The 26,976-nt window shown below is 38.2% G+C and overlaps 2 pseudogenes across 1 annotated transcript in view; both read left to right on the top strand.

The window, feature by feature from the left end:
- Window positions 1-24,954, top strand: part of LOC149168676 (protein DETOXIFICATION 40-like) — a 40,287-nt pseudogene extending 15,333 nt beyond the window's left edge. Inside the window, exons 2-3 of the transcript XR_016259175.1 lie at window positions 23,835-24,443; window positions 24,483-24,954. The product of XR_016259175.1 is annotated as a protein DETOXIFICATION 40-like (transcript). The remainder of the gene's footprint in view (window positions 1-23,834; window positions 24,444-24,482) is intronic.
- Window positions 24,955-25,737: 783 nt separating this feature from the next.
- On the top strand, window positions 25,738-26,421 carry LOC149168675 (polycomb group protein FIE1-like; annotated as a pseudogene).
- The last annotated feature ends 555 nt before the right edge of the window (window positions 26,422-26,976 follow it).

Here is a 26,976-nt window from a genome sequence, read left to right as displayed (position 1 = left end):
AACGAGTCAAAATGCAATTCATGGGGTTGCAGTGAGAAATCATGGTGGTTTTTCGTAGAAGAATGTAATGTCGAAAGCATTGAACAATGTGAACAATGACTAAAGCGAGTTTCTCGACATGGGAATATCATGTTTTGGTATGATTAAGATTTCGGCTTAAGTAGTAAATCACGTGTTCATTTCCATCATTATCGTCTTAAATCAATACCATGCCAATAGTACTGTCGGCTGAGGCCAAGTACAAGAAGTAATCGTGGTGATAATTGGGCGGATGCAGTAAAGGAGCACTGATGAGGGTGTTCTCAAATGCATCGAAATATTTTTGAGTGATTTCATCCCAGATGAAAGGGATCCCCTTCTAAAGTAAGCAAGTAAATCCCTTGGAAAGTTAAGCATAATTAGGTACAAAACAAAGAAGAAAATTAGCTTTCCCTTGCAAGCTCTACAGTTAGTGTGAAGATGAAGGGGGGGGGGGTAAATTTATAATGGCCTCTACTTTGAGAGGGTCAATTCGGATGCCATATATAGACAAGACAAACCCTATGAGACAACCATATTCTACGCAAAGGACACATTTATGCGAGTTGAGATGAATATTGTAGTGTCTGCAGTGAATAAAAATTGCTCGAAGGTGGTCGAGATGGTCATGACGCTTAGCAGAATGAGTTGGTAAGTCATCAAGATAAGGTTGAATGATGTGTTTAATGTCATGAAAATCATAGGAAATTTCTCTTTGGAAGGTCGCGCTGACATTTTTCAAACTGAAGGGGAGATTTTTGTAGGCAAAGGTTCTCGATGGATAGATAAAAGTAGTTTTATGTTGATCGGCAGGAAGAATGTTAATTTTGTTATAGCCAGAAAAACCGTCCATAGAAGAAAAAATCTCACTCCCGACACACTCGTCAATGATTTGATCGATAAAAGGAGTTCGATAATTATCCTTTGGACACACTCGATTGGTATCAAGGTAATCAACACAAACTCTAATAGTTCCATGTTTTTTAGTCATAGGTAGTATATTAGATACCTAGTCTGTCAATGTAATGGGATAAATGAAACCAACCTTAAGAAGTTTTTCAACCTTGCCATTTATAGCGGCTGCCTTTCTAGGATGCACATGAAAGGAAGTCGTTAACAAATAGGTTCACATTTGGATAAGTGGGTATCTCGTGTACCACTATACTCAGATAAATGCTAGTCATTTCTTCATATGACCAAGCAAAGACATAAGAAATTCCTTAAAAATGTTAGTGTAAACCTTGATCTCATCTGGAGAACAAGAAACCCCGATGTGGATGTTTTCGACAATTCCTGGTTGAACAAAAATGTTGATAGGCATCGTAGTAGTGATGTTCCCCACATTACCTTTAGACCAAACTTCATGCACCAAAATAGGTGTTTGAAGTGGATGAGTTAGGTTATGAGAAACAGAGGATTCTAAACATGAAGAAAATTTTTGAAGACTTGGGAGAAACAAATTACGATGATGTGCATCATTCCAGGGAGTTTCTTCAAGATACATCACCTCAATCATACTCTCGTCAGTAGGAAATATCTCGTTCAAAGGATCAGGAGAATCGCAGGAACCAAGCCAATGAGACTGGGAATACATGCTAGATGCATACAAAGAGTAGTATGACTTTCGGAAGCGGTCGCTAAAGCCAAGAACACTTCTTGATAAGCTTGTTCATATGGACTTAGAGGCATGGTTTTATGAAACTAGCTCACAAAAATATAGAAAAGATAGATCAACAACTTAGAAATCAGCCTCTTCTAGGGGAAAACCTCCTTTACATTACACAAATGAACAATTATTGGATCATACAAATGACAAAACCTCCTTTCTATATATAGGAGTCTAAGGGGTCACAATATAACCCAAGTCGACCTGACAATAATAATATAAGGGAACAAAAATAACAATAGTGGGCTTCTATGGGGCACAATAATAACAATATGGGGATAATAGAGACACAACAATAACAATAAGGGATACAATGACAATAGAAATGGGGGAATCACTAGTATTATAGGGACCTAACATGCCTCTCTTCTTCAAAAAAATGTTGTCCTCAATGCTTGAGTAGTTTTGGATGCTTCTATGTAAAATTCTCATCCTCTCATGTGGAATCTTTAGTGGGTAAGTTCTTCCACTTGATGAGATAGTCTGAAATTGATTGATTTCGTAGCTGTCAAGTTCTTTTTTCTTTGACTGCTTCAGATTCCAATATGATTTTTCCTTCCTCATCAAGTTCTGGCAATATTGTTTGAACTAGGAGCTTGTCACCTATAACCTTCTTTAAGCATGAAACATGGAAAACTGGGTACACTCGGGAAGCTGCATGAAGCTCCAATTTGTATGCCCTAGTACCTATATTTTGCAACACCTTGTATGGACCATAATACTTTGGTGATAATTTATTATCCTTCTTAGCTTGCTTGAGGGACATTTGTTTATATGGTTGTAGTCGTAGGAATACCCAATCACCTACATCAAAACTTCTTTCGCTGCGATGTTGATCTACCTGCTGTTTCATTCTATTCTGCGCCAAGGTGAGGTTATCCTTTAAGAGTTGAAGAACTTGTTGTTGATGCTCGATGTGATCTTTCACTGCTTGAACCTTAGAATTTTCTCTTAAATATGATGTGATGGATGGTGGATGATATCCATAAAGTGCCATAAATGGGGTCATTTTTGTTGTAGTATGGAAGGAAGTGTTATACCACCATTTAGTAAAAGGAAACCATTTGACCCATTGTGTCTGCTTATCAGATACAAAGCAACGAAGATATCCTTCCAAACATTTGTTTACTATCTCAGTTTTGCCATCAGATATAGGATGATAAGATGAGCTATGAGCTAACTGAGTACTAAGACAAGAAAATAATTCTGTGTTGGCATTATGATATAGGTGTTGTCCTTGATGGTAACTCACTCAGAAGGAAGTTCACAGTGCAGCAGGTCAACAACAAAGGATTACAGATCAGACTCCAAATAATGAAGAAAGAGAGGTATATGCTCGTTCACTCTGTCCAAGGCGCCTATACACGTGGTTTAATAGAACAAAAGTAGCGTATAACGTATACACGCACTTTCACAGGAGGATAAGCACGTACATGTTGGAAAACCAAGTTTTTTGTCCAAGGTATTTGACCCAAGGTATTTTGGTCCAAGGTATTTGGTCTGAGGTATTTGGTCCAAGGTATTGACCCTAGGTATTGGGTCCGAGGTATTTGTCCTAAGTGCTTTTGGTCCAAGGTATTGAGAAAGGCCTAAGAGTATATAAGGAGGAGAATATCATTAGGCCAAGGGGTGCAAGCAATGAGATTCTATGGAATACTTCTATCTGAAGTATATTTTATGTTGTAGGGTTATGTTTGGGACTGGATCTGAAATATTCATGTGCACCTTGAGTTCAATATTGGATTAGGAATCATGAGACTTGAAATGACTTATTCTTGAATGATCTGATATTGGTTGAGACCAGATCTAATGTTTTGTGCCTGTTCTATTTGTTATCTATCATGATCTGGATTTGTCTGAAGTCTAGAATTGCAACAAAGCTCTGATTCAAAATTTGCAAATCTGTACGTAGGTTCGGTTCTTTCAAGTAGCGTATACACTCTAATACATGATTTTTGAGGTTATAGCTGGTTCTGAATGATTCTAGGTTCAACACAGCGTTTTGGTGTCAGTGATCAGATTGTTTAGATTAACTGAATATTGGTTGATGCATTTTAAGTTTTAAAAAGCTTTGATGGGTCCAGTGTGATAATTTGATGAAACGTGGCCTTCAGATTGTGGTGTTGTGATCCAGGAGTATCCCATCTGAAAATTCATGATACGTGGTCCCTGGTGGAAGAGTGGAGTTTTCTGTAGGCTGGCACCTACATACTAGTAAACATATTCGCTAGTACAAGAGCTAGGGGGTTATAGCTCCCTTCCATTAGAAGCTGGAAAACGAGAGAAGGTTGTAACCTTCTGCAAGTAGAAGCCTGCGTACTGGTATGAGTCTGCACCAGTACAAGATTGTAAATAGATTTTCTCATTATTAAAAGAGGACAGAGACGACAACAGTAGGTGGTTTTTACCCACATTGGGTTTCCACCTTATATCTTGGTATTCATGTGTGTTGCTTATGTGTGATGCTTTATTTTTCTTTTACTGCACTGTCTAATAAATCTTTGATATACTGGTTTAAGCTCAACACATGATAAATTGTCTAAATCACAAGTTCTTTGCATATACACTAGTTTCTTTAAGCACAGTCACGTGTACACGCTAGTTCACTTCACTGAAGTAGCGTATATAAATCTGTTTGGGAAATAAAATTATTGATCTGATAATACTGATTCACCCCCCTCTCGGTATTATTTCCAACAATTGGAATTAGAGCAGGTCCTTCAGAAGAAGCTTGATTGCTTGAAGGGAGATCCATTAACATGAATAATCAAGAAAGCATGGGATCCATTAGACTGCCAATCTTCGATGGGAGCAACTTTGTTTATTGGAAAAAAAGAACCACAACCTATCTACAATCACTTGGAACAGATGTCTGGGAAATTGTGGAAGGAGAATATACATTTCTAACAACAATTCCGACAAATGCGGCAGGTAAAAAGCAATATGAAACCAATGCCAAGGCTGTCAATACGTTATTGGGAAGTCTGTCACAATCAGAGTTTGTTAAAGTCATGCAGCTCAAATCAGCTAAAGAAATATGGGACAAAATCGTTCTGAGCTATGAAGGAGACTCTCACATAAAACGTGCTAGGCTTCAAACTCTCAGAATTCAGTATGAAACTCTTAAGTTGCATAGTGATGAAAGTATAGCTAGTTACTTCTTACATATATATGAGGTTGTCAATTGTATGAAGAATCTGGGTGAAGAAATTAAGGAAGTTACCTTAGTTGAGAAAGTCTTGAGATCCTTGTCTGCTAGATTTGAATAAGAAGTGTCTGCCATAGAAGAAAAATAGGATTTGCAGAATATCACTATGACATAACTTCACAGAATCTTAACTGCCTTTGAGATGAGAAAAGGAGGACCATCAGATATGAGAGAAGACACATTCAAAGCTTCAGCAAAAGGAAAGGAAGAACATAATGAATCAGGACATATTTCAGAAGAAGAAGATGAGGTAAACTTTGTCAATAAGCTTCAACGGGGTTTTGGAAGGTTTAGAGGTAAGTTACCCTTCAAATGCTTTTCTTGTGGCAGAGTCGATCATTATGCTGCCAGATGTCCTCATAAAGATAAATTTGAAAAAGGAAAGGAATATGCAAAAGGGAATAGAAAACAAGTTGTGAATAAAACGAGTTATTATACTCATGAAGATAGTGAGGGTTTATCTAATAGTGATGAAGATGAAACTGGACAATATTACAAACTTCTCGTGGCTTATGATAGCAATGATTTTTGGGATATTTTAGGAGAGGATAGTGATGGTTTATATAATAGTGATGATTATAGACTTCTCATGGCTTATGACGATGATAATTTTTGGGATGCTTTAGAAGAGGAAGACCTTCATGAAGAAATATCTAAACTCAAAATCTATTTAGAAGAAAAGAATATGATTATAGATACCTTGACATACCAACTTGCTGAAAAGGAAAAACACAATGAAAAACTAGAATGTGAAATTGTGGGTCTAAGAAAGGATCTTGAGAAAACGAAATCTCTCAATCTTAGATTTGCTAAAGGATCAGAAACTTTAAATGAAATTATCAAGGTTCAGTGTTCTCCTCTGATAAAGACAGGTCTTGGATATACTGAAGAAGCATCTCAATCACAGAAGCCGTCAATTTCAACCAAAAGTTATCTTGATGCAGCAAAGACCTTTGTATAGTATGACAATCGTCAGCAAAGGCATAAAGCAGATCACCAGGTAAATCATACTCAATTTACTCCAAGGATGAATAGAAGACACAACCAACCTTAGGTAAATCATACTCAATTTGCTCCAAAGATGAATATCAATAGAAACTACAATCACCAGGTCAATAGATTCGATAGCCGCAGGAACTTCTTTAATGGGCAATGTTTTTCATGTCATAATTTTGGACACAAAGCTGCTCAATGTGTTGCTTACAAAACCATCATGACTAGAGAAGCACAAAATCAAAGGAATGTAACAGGGATCAAGAAAAGTTCCTATAATAACTTTTCTCCTCTTGAAAATGAAATAGAATGCTCAATCTGTAACAACTTTGGTCATGAAGAATCTGAATGCAAGAGCAAATTTTGGCAAACATCTCAAAAGGAGCAACCTCTATTAAATCCCAAGATATGGAGAAGGATAGAATCTCAATTAGAAATATGTGGTACATCCTTGTATGCAGAAGGACAAGAAAATCAGTGGTACATCGACAGTGGATGCTCAAAACACATGACAGGTGACAAAGAAAAACTTCACTCTTATAATGCCTTAGAAAATGAGAAGAATGTCTCATTTGGAAATGACACTCTTGCTGTCATAAAAGGTAAAGGATCTGTTTTCTTGAAAGAAATGGTTAAAGCTGGAAATGTTATGTATGTTTATGGTTTAAAGCATAACTTGTTGGGTGTCAATCAAATGTGTGATCAAGGAAATGAAGTGGTGTTTTGATCAAACGAATGTATTGTTCGTGAGCTTGATACAGGAGAGACCATGATCAAAGGTACAAGAATTCAAAACAACTTATACATACTCAAGGGAGGACAACAACAGTGCTATCTAAGAAAAAATGATGAAAACTGGTTGTGGCATAGAAGATTGAGACATATAAGCTTTTCTCAAATAAGAAAAGCATGCAGACTCAAGGTTGTCCGTGATCTTTGAGATATCAACATCCCAGAAAACACAATATGCAAACCATGTCAAATCGTCAAGAAAACTAGAGTTCATTTCATGGAAAAAGAAGGGTCAGCTAGTAAGCCTCTTGAACTTGTCCATACTGATCTATATCGACCATCAAGGAAAAAGACACCTCGTGAAGAAGAATACTTTATTTTGTTCATTGATGATTTTTCCAAAATGTGTTGGATAGGTCTTCTAAAGCATAAATATGAAGAATTTGAAAAGTTCCAAGCCTTCAAAGCTTTGGTTGAAAATGAATCAGATCGAAAAATCAAATGCCTCAGATCTGATCGAGGAGGGGAATTTACATCGGATGAATTCTTTGACTTTTGTGAACAACATGGAATAAAAAGGCAATTCTCCACCGCAAGGACTCCTCAACAAAATGGTGTGGTAGAAAGAATAAACATAAAAATTCAACAAATAGCTCGAGCTATGCTAGATGAATCTGGAACTCCTGCAACCTTCTGGGGTGAAGCAGCATTCGTTGCTGTAACTATTAGCAACAAAGCAAATGTTTGGGTAAATAGAACTCAAACTCCACATGAACTTTGGTATGGTAAGACTCCTACTGTAAAATACTTTAAAGTTTTTGGAAGCAAATGTTATGTCAAAAGGACTGATGAAAAACTTGGTAAGTTTGAACCCATAGCAGATGAAGGTATTCTTCTTGGTTACTCTTCCAGAAGTAAAGGATATAAATGTTATAATAAAAGACTTGGGAAATTTTTTGAAAGCATTGATGTTGTAGTTGACGAAGCATGCAAAAATCCAAAACAGATAAAAACAGAAGATTATGACAATGAAGAAGATGTGGATTATTTTCCTACATCAAATCAAAATGATATTGAAGAAGAAACCAATGAAGCACCAGAAGAAGAGATAATGGTAGAAGAAAAGACTCCATCTAGGTATGTTCAGAAAAATCATCAATAAACTCAAATTTTATGGGAAAAAGAGGCAGGTGTACAGACAAGAAGAACTATTATAGGGACCTCAAGCTATCTAGCATTACTATCCTCCACCGAACCTAAAAATGTAAATGAAGCATGCAAAGATGAATTTTGGGTGAAGGCCATGGATGAAGAACTTGAGAAAATTGAAAAGAATGATACTTGGGAATTAGTTCCTAGACCTCATGATAAAAATATTATAGGAACTAAATGGATATTAAAAAACAAGTTGAATGAAAATGGAGAAGTCATTAGAAACAAGGCCAGAATTGTTTGTAAAGGGTATGCTCAACAAGAAGGTATAGATTTTGAAGAAACTTCTGCACCTGTTACTAGACTTGAAGCCATAAGGATGTTTCTTGCTCTTTCTAGCTTTCAGAAATTCAAAGTATACCAAATGGATGTAAAATCAGCTTTCCTTAATGGAGATTTAGAAGAAGAAGTTTATATTGAAAAGCCAGAAGGATTCATTCTTGGAAATGATGCAAAACTTGTATGCAGACTCAAAAAGGCTCTCTATGGTCTGAAATAAGCTCCAAGGGCCTGGTATTACTGCCTTGAGAAATATCTACACCAATAAGGTTTTACAAAAGGTTCAACAAATAGCAATCTATATACAAATATTGAAACTGATAAACTGCTAATTATTATTGTTTATGTTGATGATATAATTTTTGGTAGCAATGAAGAATCCATGAGTCAGAATTTTTCTTCAATAATGCAGCAAGAATTTGAAATGTCCTTGCTTGGTGAACTTACTTATTTCCTTGGTCTACAAGTTCAAAAAAATCAAGATGGTATATTTCTTTCACAAACCAAATATCTCAAACAGATTTTGAAAAGGTACGGAATGGAAGATTCTAAACCTATATGTACCCCAATGATAACAGTATGCAATCTCAGCTCAAATGATGAATCAACAGTAGTACATCAACCAATTTACAGATCCATGATTGGCAGTCTGCTTTATCTAACAGGTACTCGACTTGAAATCATGCATGCAGTAGGAATAGTTGGAAGATTCCAAGCAAATCCAAAGGAATCACACCAACTATCTTTAAGGAACTCAGGACTATGGTTTATGGTATCCTAGAGATGCAGATCTTACTTTTCATGCATATACAGATGCAGATTGGGCAGGAAGTGTTGATGATAGAAAAAGCACTAGTGGTGGTGCATTCTATATGGGTTCCAGGTTAGTGTCTTGGTTCAGCAAGAAACAAAGTTCAATTGCTTTATCTACAGCTGAAGCAGAATATGTGGCTGTTGCATCTTGCTGCACACAACTACTTTGGATGATGCAAACTTTGTAAGACATTTAGATCACATGTACTCCACCCATCTCCATTCTATGTGATAATGCAAGTGCCATTAGTATTTCAAAGAATCCAGTCATGCACTCCAAGACCAAGCACATACCCATCAAGTACCATTTTCTACGAGAACAAGTGCTTGAACTAAAGGTCAAATTGGAGTATGTTCCCTCCAAAGAACAGGTCGCTGATATATTCACTAAGCCACTGCCCAGAGAAACATTTGAATATCTCAGACAAAAACTAGGAGTAGTTGCTGCATCATCCTATTGTTAAAATCCAAATTTTCAGAGAAAGATTATTATACGCGGATTTCATGAAGTATAGTCGCGTATACACGCGGGTTGCTGTGGGTGAAGGAGCGTGTATGCTTTTCAGATAGAAAAACAATAGGGCAGACTTTGATATGGGTGCTATGTCTGAGATTGATGATTACAATATATTGATATGCTTTGTTCATTAATTTTTATCTGACTGACAAAGATGCCTTGATCATTGACTTGTTAACAACGCACAGTTAGCATAGGTTCAGGGGGAGCATTAGCTTTCACATGCATTCTGCATTGTTGGCACTATGGTTGCTGAGTCTAGGTATGGCTTCATATATTTATACCTTTTGTTGCTTAAGTCATGTTAAAGTCTAGGGTGTGATATGTCTTCTCATACATTTGAATAAGTCCTTTTGGACAATGATGTAATTTGTATCCCCACTTTGCATGGGATGGATGATGTAATTGTATTTCTATCATGTATAAACAATTGGTATATCCCCACTTGGTTGCATGGATGAGTAAAATTTGGTATATCCCCACTTGGTTGGGAGATGGATGTATGTATGAGTCATTGGTGATAGGAAGGTCATACTCACATAGTTGAGTTATAGAGTCATGTTATTCTTTTGGAGAATATTTTTGCAGACTCTGCTTGTGGTTAAGGGGAGCATGGACGGTTTCAGTGCATATCAGCATGTACAAAGGGGAGCTCAATAAGAGAATTCAGCATGTACTCAGGGGGAGCATGAACAACATAATGTATGTCAAAGGGAGAGAATATCTTGGTCCGCCCTTTGCCCTTGATGTCAAAGGGGGAGAGTGTCTTGGTGTTGTTGTTGCCATCAAGTCCAATGGGGGGATTGTTGGCATTATGATATAGGTGCTGTCCTTGATGGCAACTCACTCAGATGAAAGTTCATAGTGTAGCAGGTCAACAACAAAGGATTATAGATCAGACTCCAAAGAATGAAGAAACAGAGTTATACGCTGGTTCACTCTGTCCAAGGCGCGTATACACACGGTTTAACAGAACAAAATTAGCGTATAATGTATACATGCACTTTCACAGGAGGAAAATTGCGTACATGTTAGAAAACCAAGTTTTTGGTCCAAGGTATTTGATCCAAGGTATTTTGGTCCAAGGTATTTGGTCCAAGGTATTTGGTACAAGGTAGTGACCCTAGGTATTGGGTCCAAGGTATTGGTCATAAGTGGTTTTGGTCCAAGGTATTGAGAAAGGCCTAAGAGCATATAAGGAGGAGAATATCATTAGGCCAAGGGGTGCAAACAATGAGATTCTAAGGAATACTTCTATCTGAAGTATATTTTATGTTGCAGGATTATGTTTGGGACTGGATCTGAAATATTCATGTGCACCTTGAGTTCAATATTGGATCAAGAATCATGAGACTTGAAATGACTTATTCTTGAATGATCTGATATTGGTTGAGACCAGATCTAATGTTTTGCACTTGTTCTATTTGTTATCTATCATGATCTGGGTTTGTCTGAAGTCTGGAATTGCAACAAAGCTCTGAGTCAAAATTTGCAGATCTGTACGCAGGTTCGTCTCGGCCAAAGAGCGTGTACATGCAGGTTCAGTTCTTTCAAGTAGCGTATACACTCTAATGCATGATTTTTGAGGTTACAGCTGGTTCTGAATGATTCTAGGTTCAACACAGTGTTCTAGTGTCAGTGATCTGATTGTTCAGATTAACTGAATATTGGTTGATGCAGTTTAAGTTTTAAAAAGATTTGATGGGTCTAGTGTGAAAATTTGATGAAACATGGCCTTCAGATTGTGGTGTTGTGATCCAGGAGTATCCAGTCTGAAAATTCATGAAACGTGGTCCTTGGTGGAAGAGTGGAGTTTTCTGTAGGCTGGCACCTACGTACTAGTAAACATATTGGCTAGTACAAGAGCTAGGGGGTTGTAGCTCCCTTCCAGTAGAAGCTGGAAAATGAGAGAAGGTTGTAACCTTTTGCAGGTAGAATCCTGCATACTGGTATGAGTCTGCACCAGTACAAGATTGTAAACAGATTTTCTTATTATTAAAAGAAGACAGAGACGACATCAGCAGGTGGTTTTTACCCACATTGGGTTTCCACTTTAAATCTTGGTCTTCATGTGTATTGCTTATGTGTGATGCTTTATTCTACTTTTACTGCACTGTCTAATAAATCTCTAATATACTGGTTTAAGCTCAATACATGATAAATTGTCTAAATCACAAGTTCTATGCATATACGCTGGTTTCTTTAAGCACAGTCGCGTGTACACGCTAGTTCACTTCACTGAAGTGGCGTATATAAATCTAGTTGGGAAATAGAATTATTGATCTAATAATACTGATTCACCCCCCTCTCAGTATTATTTCCAACATTTTGTCCAAAAATTTCCAGTGAAAATGGGATCTCTGTCGCTTACAATAATCTTTGGGTTTCCATTGTAGCTTTTGGATTGTTTCCATAAATGCAGTAGAAACTGTACTTGCTTTAAATGGATGAGATAATGCACAAAAGTGTGAATACTTGGTAAGTCTGTCAAATACCACCATGATAACACTATTTCCTTCGAACTTGGGTAAACTTGTGATAAAATCCATTGAAACCTCCTCCCAAGATTGGCTTGGAATGGATAAAGGTTGTAATAGACCTGGGTACTTAATTGTTTCAACTTTATTTTGTTGGCAAACCAAACATTCCACCACAAACTTTTGAATATTTGATTTAAGGCCATCCCAAAAAAATTCCTTCTTAACCCTGTGGTAAGTTTTTAGAAATCCTGAGCACCCTCCTGAGGGAGTGGTGTGCAATTCCTTAAGACTCTTTTGTTTGAGTTGGGAATTATTACATAGGTATAACCGATCTTTGTACCATAACGAATAATTTTTCCAGCTAAATGTATCATATGTAATGGGATCTTGTTGTAACTGTTGAATGAGTGCCCACACTTCTCCATCATTCTTCCATTCATCCCTTGCTTCGTGTATCAAATCTGGTTGGATAATAGAAATGGTGCAAATAAATGCTTCCACATCCTCATCCTTTCTTGAGAGTGCATCTGCCACAACATTTTGCTCCCTATTTTGTAGATGATTTCAAAGTCATAACCCAACGTCTTTGCGATTGCTGCTCTTCTGAAGATAATATTTGTTCTAAAAAGTATTTAAGACTATCATGATCTGTTTTTACCTTGAAGTGTCTTCCCATTAGGTAGGGTCACCATTTCTTAAGTGCATGTAGTATTGCCAACATTTACTTCTCATAAATAGCTTTGTCTAAATACTTTCCTTTGATTGGATGACTTTCGAAAGCAATGGGTCTTTCTTCTTGCATTAAAACAACACCAATTCCATTTCCTGAGGCATCACATTCCACAATAAAGGTTTTTGTGAAGTCCGGTGTAGCTAAGATGGGTGCTTGGCACATTGCCTCTTTAAGATGTTCAAAGGCCTACATTGCTTCGGGAGTCCATGAAAATGCATCTTTCTTCAATAATGTTGTTAGAGGTGCTACTATTCTCCCATAATTCTTAACAAACTTGCGATAATACCCTGTCAACCCAAGAAACCCTCGCAGATGCTTTATGGATATGGGGATTTTCCATTCCTTAATGATTTTAATTTTTCTAGGGTCTACCTTAACACCTTCATGAGATACAATATGAACCAGATATTCCACCTCTTGTACTCCAAAGAAACATTTGGAGCTTTTTGCATATAATTGTTTCTCCTCCAATAGTTTGAGCACCCTGTCAACATGTTGAACATGATCCTTCCAAGACTTGCTGTAGATTAGTATATCATCAAAAAATTGTAACACAAATTTTCTAAGGAAGGGTTTGAAAATGGAATTCATCAAATCTTGAAATGTAGAAGGTGCATTGGTAAGGCCAAAAGGCATGACCAAAAATTCATAATGACCCTCAGGAGTTCTAAATGCTGTTTTTAGAATGTCTTCAGTCTTCATTCTGGTTTGATGATATCCTGAACGAAGATCCAACTTGGTGAAGTAAATTGATCCATGTAATTCATACAATAATTCATCAATGACAAGAATGGGAAATTTATCTTTAATAGTGAGCTTGTTGAACTCCCTATAATCTAGACACATGCGCCATGATCCATCCTTCTTTTGAACCAATACTACTGGAGCAGAGAAATAACTTTGACTAGGTTGAATTATACTAGCCTCTAGCATTTCTGCAACCATACGTTCAATTTCACTCTTTTGGGCATAAGGATATCTGTAAGGCCTGATGTTTGGAGGAACACTTCTTGGAATCAAATGAATAACATGATCATGATCACGAATAGGTGGGAGGCATTTGGGAGTCTCAAATACCTTGGAATGATTGTTGAAGACTTTTTGGAGATCTGAAGAAATAGATGATTTCGATGTGGGAACCTCTAGTGAACATAATTGTACAATTATGCCTCGTTGTTCTTTCTTTAGAAGCTTTGTCATTCCGTTAGAGCTGATTATCTTTCCCGGTTTCCCTGCGATACCCCTTAATTCAAATTCCTTTCCTTCTAAAGAAAATTTCATGAAAAGTTCTTGAAAATTAAAAGCTATTGTACCCAAGGATTGTAGCCATTGGACTCCTAGTACAACATTAGCACCACTCATTGGAATGGAAAGCATTGGGCTATTCAATACATATTCTCCCATGGATAACTTGATATTATGGCACTTTCCTGAGAAATTTATGGTTCCTCCACTTGCAACCATCACTTGACACTCTGGTGCTGGATATAGGAAGAAATTAAATTCCTCGGCTATCTTAAAATGAATAAAATTATGGGTACTGCCTGAATCAATCAACACTATTACCTTTTTCTTCTTGATATGCCCTTCTATCTTGATAGTTTGATGAGTGGTAATTCCAGCCAATGCATTACAAGATATGGTCGGATTCATTTCTTCTTTCTCTAGGGTTTGTTCCTAGTGTATATCCTCTTCTTTTGACGTTTCTTGTTCTTTTTCTTCCTCCTCTTCACAATCTATGTAAAATAATTTCTTCTCAATAAACTTATGACCTTTAGTGTATTTTCTATCACCACTGTAACAAAGCTCTTTTGCTATTTTTTTCTTCCAATTGTTGTGGTGTCAACTTTGTAGGTTGTGGATGGCTAGGGGCAACAACACTTCCATCTTTATGATTGTGAGTGGTAGGCTTCCTTGTTGCCATAATTTTGCTTTCCATTTTTCTTGCCAACTTGAATGCTTTCTCCAATGAATTGGGTTCCCAAAAGCAAACCTCATGTTGGATTTTATCCTTTAAAGTCCTGTTGTGCTCCACAACAACCCCCCATTTCATACCATTTTATTCACAAAACTATAATATGAAATGGGTCCCTTTTTATTTTTAATTGGTATCAACTTTGTATTATTCAAAAAGGTCCGAAAAAGAAGATGAAAACATTACAAAAAACCTTTTTGACAAACCAATTATTTGGTCTTATAATATAAATGATTAATCTTTTATCATTGCGATAAAGCGATCGCAAGATCGCATATCGCAATGACAAAGGAGGCATAACTTAAAGGCCCATTGGTTTTCTCCGATGCGATGACATGCAATAGGCTATCGGATATCGGCAATAATAAGTTCCCATAATAAAAGTGCCTTCCGCTCCGATGCGATGCGATCAAGTGCTTTTCGCTCCGATGCGATGAGATCATGTCCCTTTCGCCACGATGTGATGCGATATCGCTATCGGCGATCGGGGATGTACCATGCATGCTTTCTAAAGTGCCCCAGTTAATACTCTCGATGCGATGCGATGCGGTATCGCTATCGGCGATCGGGAATTCCAAAAGGTGTCAATATAAAGATTTAAGTTTTCCCCGACGCTCGATTGCGATAAAGCCAAAAGCGCAAACTTAAAAAAACCGTTAAAGCAGAGATATTACGATTAATTCGTATTAAAGGCCTTATCTTTCAAGCAGTGATTCACCTGCGCTCAACCGCCAAAACATCCAAGGCACGCTTAAACAAATCATTCGGCCGATAAGCGATATGATGGGCATTTAAAGGATTGGCAGGTTTTAACGGCCATTTAATGAAATAGTAAATTTAAAAAATCTTCTTATAGATTGTATCCGCGACCACTTTAAGTTAATCCTTCATCGTGCATTGATCAATATATCTAATTCGTATTTTGTTTTCGCTACCAATTCTCTGTGTTACGCTTATTTCCACTACTGTGCAGAATTCTTCTGAAGTAATAGATTCAAGCAGAATGGGGAAGAAGTCTAAGAAAACAGTAATCGCTTCCGCTGCACCAGCCACAGGACAAGCCGTCGCTGATCCAGCAACTAAAAAGAAAGGATTGATATCTGATACTCCATGTTCAGGACTTGGCAAGACCACTTGGCAAAGTACTTATAATTTGATCGAGGCAGAAGAAGCAAAGGTAACAGCAGTACAAGCTACAGCGGGTTCCAATCGAAAATCTGATGGTACTTTAAAAGACTTGGCCGACTCTTTCCTTCATCGGATAGCAGCTCGGGAACAAATTCTCCCATATACGGATGTAGTGAAGTGGGCAATTAAGGAAATCCTAATCACAGACAGAACCTTCTGCACCAGAGATGGAAGAATCTTCGGTTCATTCAAGGCTGATGATTTGAGGCAAATGTATCATTTGCTTGAGCCAGAGAAGAAGTACAACAAGGCATTTCTGGAGAAATTCCGAAATGAGAACGAAACTGAATCCGAACCCATTCGGGATTGGAGGCAAAATCCGGCGAAACACAAGCATGAAACTTCCGGTAAGTACTCTGTTGATTCTCTATGTTCTCCGTATTGTTATGCTGGGATAATGATGTGTAGATTGTGGGGGTTGCACGATTCCACTAATTTCACTATAGAAATGGTTCCCTTGATCGAAGCGGCGTGTAATAGTGAGATAATGGATTGGGCAACCATATTGTCAGATAAGCTAGCAACAACAGTTCTTAATTTTAGAACTAAAACTTCCGTCTCCGAAAGGCTTATTCCCCCATTCTACTACAATGCTTATATTCTAGATACCCTGTGTTTTAATTCTGAGTTTCCTGTACTTGGCTGGAGGTGGACTGCACAAGACCCCACGCCAATTCACATATACCATCAGAAATTGTGGAAGACTTCCTATAAGCACCATTTATACCAAGTCTGCAACGGCTTCATGTTACCCATTCATTATTCTATTTTTAATAAACCTGCTCCCAAAATTTCTTACCAAGCAGGGATTGATTTAACATCAATAGGAAGATGGTTCAGAGAGGAGAAATTTACTTATATAAGAGTATTCAGCAGCCAAGCCGAACCTCATGTCCTTCCTTTGTACATACCTGATAAACTGCTGGCAAGGGAGATAGCCTATCAGATTATTGCCGAAGGGGTTACACAAACTCTGAAGAAAAATAAGAAGCAGGTCTGGCCCTCCTTTCCTCTGAGATGCGGTGTCTACACTTTGCATGATTTCAAACATGCAGAAAAAGAAGCTACGAAGATGAAGTCATTAACTCTAGCGACTCTCCCTAACAGGCGATTTGATCCCAACAAAGTCGCCTATAATGCACTTGAACAGGCCAAATTGACAAAGTTTGATCATATAGAAGATAAGTTTGATGACCTGTTCTCCTCAGCTGAATCAATGTATCAAGTTAGATCGCTGGCCATAATGGAATACAAAGATGAAGGGTTAGTTGAATTCAACAGACTTAGAGAACAGAGGTTGCAAACTCTGCCTCTAGATCTGTTAGCAACAACCCCAGCAACAGGACCAAGCGAGCCTGAACAACAACATCCTAAGGAACCTCCAGTTACAACAGAAGAACAGGAGAAAGTGCAAGAGGAAACCCAGACTAAAGAGCAGGAACGGAGCGACATAGAGGTAAATGTAGATACTCAAATTGATCCCAAATTGCTCCAGGAATGGCAGCGATTTGATTCAATTATCAGTAGTCTTGAATGCTCAAAGGACACCGAAACTTCAAAAGCGACAGATACACAGGAGACCACTTCAAAACAGGTTCCAAGTGGAACGAGCGGCCTACCCAGTTCGAAGGAAGTAGAAATAATCCCAAAGGATCCCTCCGATCAAATTGTCTTGCAGATAGAAGAAATTCCTCCCTTGGATGTCTTCTATAGCCCAAGACACAAAGCTGTGGTGAAACGACAGAGGACGAGGAAAAGGACTGATCAACCTTCCCTTTTCCTAGAATAGACGGTCACGGGCAATGTGGTTTGGAAGGAGGAATTTGACCCCTCTGATGACCTAACAAAACTATCACAATATGCTGGAGCCTATTCGGCAGCAAAAATAGATAAGGCATCAGAGGTGAGTCTTTTATTAAAAACAAAAGACCAGGAAATCTTTTTATTGCAAGCACAACTAACAGAAGCACAGCAGAAGGCAGAGCAGGCAGAACGGCAATTGTTGACACAACAACAAATAAATAATCAATTAACTCAACAATTGCAGGAAGAGAAACAGAGAATCGATCACAGCGCAGTCCAGAAGCAGAAAGAGTTGTCTGAGGCATTGGCACAACTGAGGGCAGCGAATGAACAAATGCTGAAATTAAAAGATGAGCAGATTGCTCAACTATCAGCACAACTTGAGAAGACAAAGGATCTTCCACAGATAGCTGAATTCAAATCAGAAGCATTACAGATAAATAAGGCATTAATAACACAGATCAAGCTTTTATGTCAACAAATCACCCAGGCGGAACCATTATGCGATTTGACGACATCAATAAGTAAACAAACAGAAAAGGCTAGAACAGACTTGGATCAAGCTGAAGAAACATTAACTGAATTTCTTGAGTGGCAAGATACCGATCAGGGACAGGCGGCAAATTTACCAAGGATTTTAGAATCACATAAAGAAATATTATTTACAGAATGGCAGTCCCAGTTAATGAAAGCAGAGAGGGAAATTTCAAGATGCAAATCAACCACAAGTAATTTGGTTGAATTGGTTAATAATACTCTCTACTTGTCTAACATGATTTCCCAATGCACTCCAGGAAAATTGACAGCGGCGAAAACATTGGAGCAGTCATGTTATCCGGATCTAGAGAAAAATGGGAGATTAATTGCTGGAATTAACAGTTTAACATGGGATGCCTATTGGTTCTTCTTGGTAAAACCGCACAGTCAAAGAGCCGCCCTCAAATGCCTTACAGATGCAATCGGGTATATTATTCCTGATATTCAGGATGCCACCTATGCCGCCCAGCTCAACTCCCGCCTCAACAGACCGCCCGAAGTGGAGCCAATGCTTGCGATAAGTTAGCTCAGGTTTAAAGGAAAACAGCCTACATGATGATTCACGCCGCCGACTGCCAGATTGCTGAGAAGGAGATATTCAAGATCATTTGATACCAATTAAGTAGGATTTCAGTTTCATAGATAGTTAGCTTAATTAAGTATTTATAGACCCTTTCATTGTTTTGGAAAGGGTCGTAAAGTTTTGTACTTGACTTAAAAGCCTGAAGTTGCACTACTGTACTTCAGGCATATTCTTTTATAAAACTAGACCAATTATTCTAATTTTGGCAAGGAAGCTTTTATGCAATTGTGCACTACTGTCTTTGTTTGAAAGTATTTCTGCGTTGAAAGAAGAATCTCAAATAGCGATTGATATCGGGAGTGACTAGCAGCTCATATGGTACTATTATCTATGTCTGAATTCATTCCTCTTATATGAATTGTCGTTTGATCGCCTTTGCTATTATCGAATATATGTATGTGTTTTAACAACATTTCTTTATTTCCTCCACTATTGGATGTTTATGGTAATGCTTTTCTTTTGATCATATATGTATTGATGATATAAATGATAAGTGTAGTAATATTGCATTAACCACTTTGTTTAACTATTTAAGCAAAGTAATCTTTGAATGAATCAATGTCCATGTTTATTAGATGGAGTCATCTATATGCCTGTTAATAAACATAGATCATCAAGCGCTACACTTCAAAGTACAATAGTTCCCGGGATTAGTAGTAGTTCTTCTATTTTGCTAATAAATTAAATTATTCGCCTATCATTAGAATAGACAATCAATCATTCATCCATCCCGTTTATTCATTACTGGGAAACTGGTCCCATTATCCCCAGTCGGAGCCACCATTCCAAACGGAAAAGGAGTTGTATTAAGGTCCGGACCGGGTGGTTATCCCCCAATGTTGATACAACGATTTTCGGGTATCAACATTTTTGGCGCTAGAAGGAGGGCCATCAACTGTGAATGGCAAGCAAACCCAAATCTACAAACCATTCTAAGAGTAATTCTCCCTCCGCATCACCTCGTACTTCCCAATTGCATGCTGGTTCTCCAGTATCCAAACAAGAAGAAGAGGAATCAACTACCACTGCTCAAACCCATCATACTCCAGAACAATTAAGTCTTGAATCCCCTGAAGTCTAGTCTCTTATCCACAAACTTCAGAGCTTCTCGATTTCACCACAGAAATCTGAGGTATCTCAAAGCAGTGCGACTTCGTAGTTCAATTTACCTCACCCTCTCACCAGACTTCAGAGTGGAAAGCTCGATATTGAACCTACTGAGTTCCCTTTACCCAAAAGGAAAAAGGCAAAGAAAAACACTGAAGGATCTGACAGTGAAGAATTTTCAACCACATCTTCCATCTCACCTTCCCCCGTGCGAAGTCAACCATCCACTCCCTCATCACACGTTGTCGTTCATCAGGGATCATCAACTACAACATCCCAAACTACGCAATCCTTAATATTAACTCCTTCCCAGACTTCTGTAAGTTCAACAGTAATATCATCCACTACTGCGGTTACAATGGCAGATCCATGGACCAGGCCTGGTGCAGTCAATATGCCTGCTCCATTGCATGCATTACCTGATGCACCTGAAAAATGGCTACCCAAGTTTAATCCAGATGATGGAACACAAGCTGAGGAACATATTAATAATTTCATGTTGGCAGTTAATTTGAAGGGAGTAACAGAGCAAGATGTTGTCGTTAGGCTTTTCCCTTATACCTTGCAAGGATCAGTAGGATCCTGGTATTTTTCTTTACCTTCTGGTTCCATTACCAGTTGGACGACTTGCCAAGAACAATTTCTTACTAAGTATGGTGATGATAGGTCTTTGGCTACACTAATAAATGATCTCTCCAATCTTAGGATAGAGCATAGGGAACCAATTAAAGAATTTAATGCACGATTCAATAAACTCTTGAAAAAAATCCCAACGGCCTCCAAACCAAGTGAGCAAATCTGAAGCGAGTGGTATATAACTGCCCTACCTGCCAATATAGCTATTTTTGTAGACAGGGCTGTAAAACCAACTTTAGCTGAAAACATGAAAGAAGCACTTGCTATGGAGAAACGTATTAATGCTCTAGAGAAGAAAGCTGCTCTTGAAGATAGAAAAGCCAAAAAAGTTTCTTTTAAAGATGATTCAAAGAAGAAAACCCCTAAATATCCATATGACATGGAGGGTCTACAAAAGGTCCTCAAAACTATGTCAAATGAAATGGTTGAAATTAAAAAAACAGGTAGCTGAAACTTCAACCAAAAGACCCTTTAGAAATTACAAGAAAACTGAATCAAAACCACCAAATGTTATATCAAATGCAGATTCAGATCTTGAAGAAGGAGAAGAAGAAACAGCTGCACCAACTGATGAAGAAGAGGAAGTTGTTGAATGTCATGGGATGTGGGATTTTATATTGCCTAACTCCGATACAGAAAACAAAGAAGAAGCATTTCCTGTCACTACCAGGAGTAGAGGTACCTCCGAACCTGTTCAGACAACTTCGAAGAAAAGAAGTGCAGGTGCTGCTACAACAAAAGAAAAGGCTCCCCCGAAGAAGCCACCTGTAACAATCCCACAAAACCAACCTTCAACCTCAACAATTCCATCAACATCTAAGACATTGGTGGTGTCTGATTCAATGGATTACAATATTGTTGATGACATGAAAAAGACCAAGGCAAACATTACCATGTTTGAACTTAGTAAATTGAAACATCAGCAAAAATTGCTTCTCAAAGAATTAAATGCTGTTCCTACTTCACCCCTTCCCAGTGCTAAAGCTGCAAACGATACAGGTCAACCACCTTCTGGTATGGTCGAAGCTACTGATGCAGTTCTAATAGGAGATAGATCAAATTCTCATACTCCACCTTTCCTTCTAACCTATGAGATCTACAATAGAAACCTGCACAACTGTTTGATTGACTCAGGGGCATCTTCTAACATAATGCCAGCTTCAGTTTGTTCCAAACTGAACATTGAACCCCAAAAGTCCGCTATTCATATTATGCAGTTGGACAGGACTAAAGTACAGGTTTTGGGAGAGATCAACTCCGTAACTATCAGGTTATCTGCTGATCCCAGAATAGTGCAAAGGATTGATATCTTGATCGCCGATATACCTGAGTTTTATGGTTTGATCTTGAGTAGGGATTGGTCTGAAAAACTACATGGGTATATTTCTACCGATTGGTCACATATGTGGCTTCCCTATAAGGGTAAGCCAAATCAAATAAGAATCGATTGGGAAAAGAATATGACCCATACAGTTACTGAATTTGAACAAGAAAACCAACCAATAGCATTTAATAACAACATTTTGGGGAATTATTCATCAGAGTCATTCTTTGGCAACTTTGCTGCCCAACCATCTCCTTTCTCAGTAAACCATTTTACATCTCAAATCGAAAATTATTCACAAACAGATAGGTCAAGGTGTTTTAATGATACTGAGGAAACTGTAAATAAAATTGTTAATACTTCTTTATTTTGGTCATTATATTTCGATGGGTCCAAGTCTAGTGAGGGCTCAGGAGCAGGATGTATTTTGATTAGCCCGCAAGGAGAAAAAACAATGCTGTCCTGTAGGTTAGAGTTTGAATGCACGAATAATACAACAGAATACGAAGCCTTAGTCCAAGGACTATATAAAGCTATTGGCCTCAAGGTCCAATATTTGAAAGTGTTCGGAGATTCTGAAATTATTATCAAACAGGTAAGGAATACAATTCATTGTCTCTCCACCCATCTCAAACATTATCAATCGCTGGTACAGGAACTCACCTCCCACTTTTTGGCATTCAATATTTCTTCCATTACCAGGTCTCAAAATTCGGCAGCTGACCTACTAGCCAATGTTGCTTCCAAGCTCCTATCTTCCGAAGACTATAGCCCAGATAGATTTTCAGTAGAATTGCTTTTTAGGCCATCAATTCCTGACAATGTAGCTAATTGGAGAGTATTCAACCACGATGAAGACATTTTACAGTTTTTAACTTCCGAAAAGTCCTATGATGATCAAATCATTGAGGAAAATGAGAATGACCTTCAAATGAAAGGTAAACTCGAGTAGAATTCAATCCCTAAGCCTATGGTGAAGCTTGAGGATCTTTATGATATTAAAGACAGGTTTAAACCTGTGACCAATACAAAGCTCCAAAGTTCTACCTTAAGGTTTGAATTGATAAACCTTGGCACTGAGCAAACTCCTCAAAACATTAATTTAGGATTAGGACTTTCCGTGGAAGAAAAGGAAGCATTCATTAGACTGTTACGGAAAAATAAACAGGTTTTTGCTTGGAAATATGACGATTTAAAGACATATGATACATCCATCATCCAGCATACCATTCCAATGCTTCCCGAACAGAAACCAATTCAGCAGAAGTTGAGAAAAATACATCCAAACTTAGAGAGTCAAATAAAATCTGAACTTAATAAACTCTTGAAAGCTAAGATTATTTTTCCCATTCGGCACTCAAACTGGGTCTCCAATATGGTGCCAGTCAGAAAGAAAAATGGCGACATTAGGATTTGTATAGATTTCAGAAATTTGAACAAGGCGAGCTTAAAAGATAATTTCCCATTACCTACTATGGAGCAGATACTCCAATCAGTAGCAGGCTCTGAGTTAATGTCCTTTCTAGACGGTTTTTTAGGATATAACCAAGTTTTGGTCCATCCTGATGACCAACTTAAAACCACATTCAGAACAAAATGGGGAACATATGCGTATCAGAAAATGCCTTTCGGACTTATTAATGCAGGAGCCACATTCCAAAGAGCGATGGATATAGCTTTTAAAGGATTGATTAACAGAACAGTAGTCGTCTACTTAGACGATATTACTGTATTTTCTAAAGAGAAGTCCAATCATTTGCATGATTTAAATCAAAATTTTCAACGCTGCAAAAGGTATGGTATTTCACTTAATCCTAAAAAATATTTCTTCGCTCTTAACCAAGGAAAGCTCTTAGGCTTTATTGTTTCTAAAGATGGCATTTATATTGATCCCGATAGGATCAAAGAAATCTCTGAAATCCCTTTCCCTCATAATAAAAAATCCATGCAGTGTGTTAGACTCCATCTTGCCCGTTTGTTGTCAACCCACTGTAGTCAATTCGCACTGCTTGAGTTCAAGTCTTCAGCAGGATAGCTCCTCTATTCTATATTCAATCAAAGGGCATCGGATAATATTGGATGAGACACATTTTATCAAGGAAGCTGTAGCTGTTGTATTGGATTTTTTATTGTCCATTCCATGCCTTTTTGCAGAACCTATATTCAAACTGTTTGGCCAAACAACTGCCATTGCTGCTAAGTCAGGACTTCTCTTGAAATGGATGCTTCCCCAACTGTTTGCATTTGCAGTAAATGTATCTGTTCAGAAGTTTTTACATGCACAGAGTTTAGTCTTACCTATAGTTTGGATCTCGGGAGGAGTATTAATCTTGCACCTTATATTCTGTTGGATAACTGCCTTCAAACTAAAACTAGGCCTCATTGGTATTGTCATGACACAATGTATCGTGCTGGCTTATGACCATCCTTGAGTTTCTTTACATAATGCATTCTGCTTCATGCAAAGCTTCATGGACGGGCTTCAAATTAATTGCATTCCGCCAACTTCCATCCTTCTTAAGACTATCTATATTTTCAGCCATAATGGTATTCCTGCAGATATGGTACTATCAGATCCTCGTTTTTCTTGCTGGGACATTGAATGATCCAGCAGTTGATATAGATGCACTCTCCATAAGGTAGTTAATCCTGATGCTCCACGACATTGGTTATCAAAGCATTAGTATGATACTTCTGGAGATGATGATACCACTTGGCTTCAAACGTTGCCATAAGATGTTCCCTCCTGTTCATAATATTCTCTTTGCAGCGTAAGGGTCTCCAATGAACTTGGTGTTGGGAATGCTGAGGCTGCATGCTTTTCAGTTTTTGTTTCGGTCGCTACATCTTCAGTCATCAGCATATTCTTTGCAATAGTTTTTCTTTTTTGCAAAAATGTCTTGGGTTATCCCTTCACAAGCAGCTCGACTGTCACAGAAAGAGTCTCAGAGTTGGTTCCATTTCTTACTGCATCTATCCTTCTTAATGGAATACAGGCAGTGCTGTCAGGTGTGGCTATAGGATCTGGTTCACAGTACTATGTTGCTAATGTGAACTTAATTTCCTGTTATATGGTGGGATTGCCGCTAGGCATACTCATATGTTACAAGTTCGGATTGGGGATAACTGGCATCTGGTCTGGGATGATAGCTGAGAAGCTTCCACACAGGAGTCCCTTCTATACTACACTGGTGGGCTTATTGAATCTAGAAGATGAAGATTTTGGTAAGAAGCAATGTCATTCTTCCTGGAGCTCTGATAGAGGTGTTTGAAATGCTAGCAGCTACAACTGTTGATGAAGAGGGAGGTTGAATAAGTCTCTTACTTCAAGAGTTTATCATCAGTAATGTTCGAAAATGATCCTTCTCCAAAACTCTGTTTTGGAGAAGAAATCGACAAATTTGTTTTTGTAATAAATTTGCATTTTAAAGCCTTCCATCTATGTAAACAGGAGGACTTATCATAAGTATTGAAAGTTCCATAAATAAGATGGCATATTCTTGATTCTGCTGAAGCTGGAGATCTACAGGAGAATGCTGCAACCATGTCAGATGTTAGAAGGACAGAATTAAGAAGAACTCCACCAATTAGAACCGATTAGAAGAACACCACGATTGCTCCCCTTCAATTATTCATAAAGATGTCAAGCCTACCAATATCTTGGTGGATCAATTTTTAGGCGCACGACGCATTGGACTGGGCGCATGGCGCATCAGGGGCGCGCGGCGCATCAGGCACAAAAACACAGTGTAAAATTACACGCGCGCGGCGCATCAGAGGCGCGCGGCGCGTTGGGCAGGGGCGCTACCCACACAGCAACAGAGCTCAGAAATTTGTTGCTCTTGCGTCCAATCCCATGCCCATACGCTTCAATTGCAAGCGCGCCATCATCATCAATATCAGTTATAGGATTTTCAAAGCATTCACGCAGCCATGAAGAGTTTCGTTGGCCATGGAGATTCTGTGAATGAAATAAGGACCCGAGCATTGAAACCTTCCCTTATTTTATCTGCTAGCAAAGATGAATCTGTACGACTCTGGAATGTTCAAACTGGAATATGCATTTTGATATTTGCTGGAGCTGGGGGACATCGCAATGAAGTTCTCAGTGTAGATTTCCATCCTTCAGATGTATATCGTATTGCAAGCTGTGGCATGGACAACACGGTCAAGAGCTGGTCTATGAAAGAGTTTTGGACCTATGTTGAGAAGTCATTTACCTGGACGGATTTTCCATCGAAATTCCCCACGAAGTATGTGTAGTTTCCTGTTTTTATTGCTGCAGTGCATTCAAACTATGTGGATTGCACTAGATGGCTTGGCAGTTTCATCCTATCAAAGAGTGTGGACATCCTGCAGAAGTATCCAGTGCCAGAATGTGACATTTGGTTTATCAAGTTTTCATGCGATTTCCACTATAATTCTATGGCAGTTGGCAACAGGGAAGGAAAAGTTTATGTTTGGGAATTACAGTCGAGCCCTCCTAATTTAATTGCCAGGTTATCACATCCACATTGCAAACATCCTATTAGACAGACGGCTATATCTCATGATGGAAGTACCATTCTCTGTTGCTGTGACGATGGTAGTATGTGGCGCTGGGACGTGGCTCAGTAAAATCATCAATTTCTTGGTTCAATGTGCATTGCATGCCCATTTTTATAAAGCTACACTTTACTGGACATTTGAAATTAGCATGCTCCCCAGGGCCTTGTGTTCATAAAGATGCCTTCAAAGACAACCATTTGTTATTATCATCTTAATGGAGTCAAAGGAATCTTCTCAGAAGTCAGTGGGACATCATCACTACCAGTTCTAATGCATGTATTCAAAACAGATAGTGTATGTTGTCATGCAGTAAAGTGGAAATGGACACAGTATTTTCAGGAAAATGGTCTATTCGCATCAGATAGTTGATGGCCGCATTGAGTTGTTTATATATAAGTTGTTGTTTTATGATAGAACCTTCTTCAGATGAATTAAAGGTATCAGTATATGTATGATGTGGTGATAAGCACATGGAAAATGTAACGTGGCAATCGTTGCAATATGTGGGCATTCGATTCATCTAAAAGTGCATATGTCGCAGTTTGACCCATATTTTAGCATTAAAATATTGGGGACCTCTTCCCATTTTCTGTAAAGTGGCAAAGCGTATCTCTAGAAATTTGA

This window comes from Pinus tabuliformis, chromosome 4_2 (assembly GCF_031772625.1).
Source record: "Pinus tabuliformis cultivar Carrire ecotype Pingquan chromosome 4_2, CPIR1, whole genome shotgun sequence".
Taxonomy (NCBI): domain Eukaryota; kingdom Viridiplantae; phylum Streptophyta; class Pinopsida; order Pinales; family Pinaceae; genus Pinus; species Pinus tabuliformis.
Note: the sequence above shows the minus strand (reverse complement) of the source record. Positions and strands in the feature narration are given on the sequence as shown.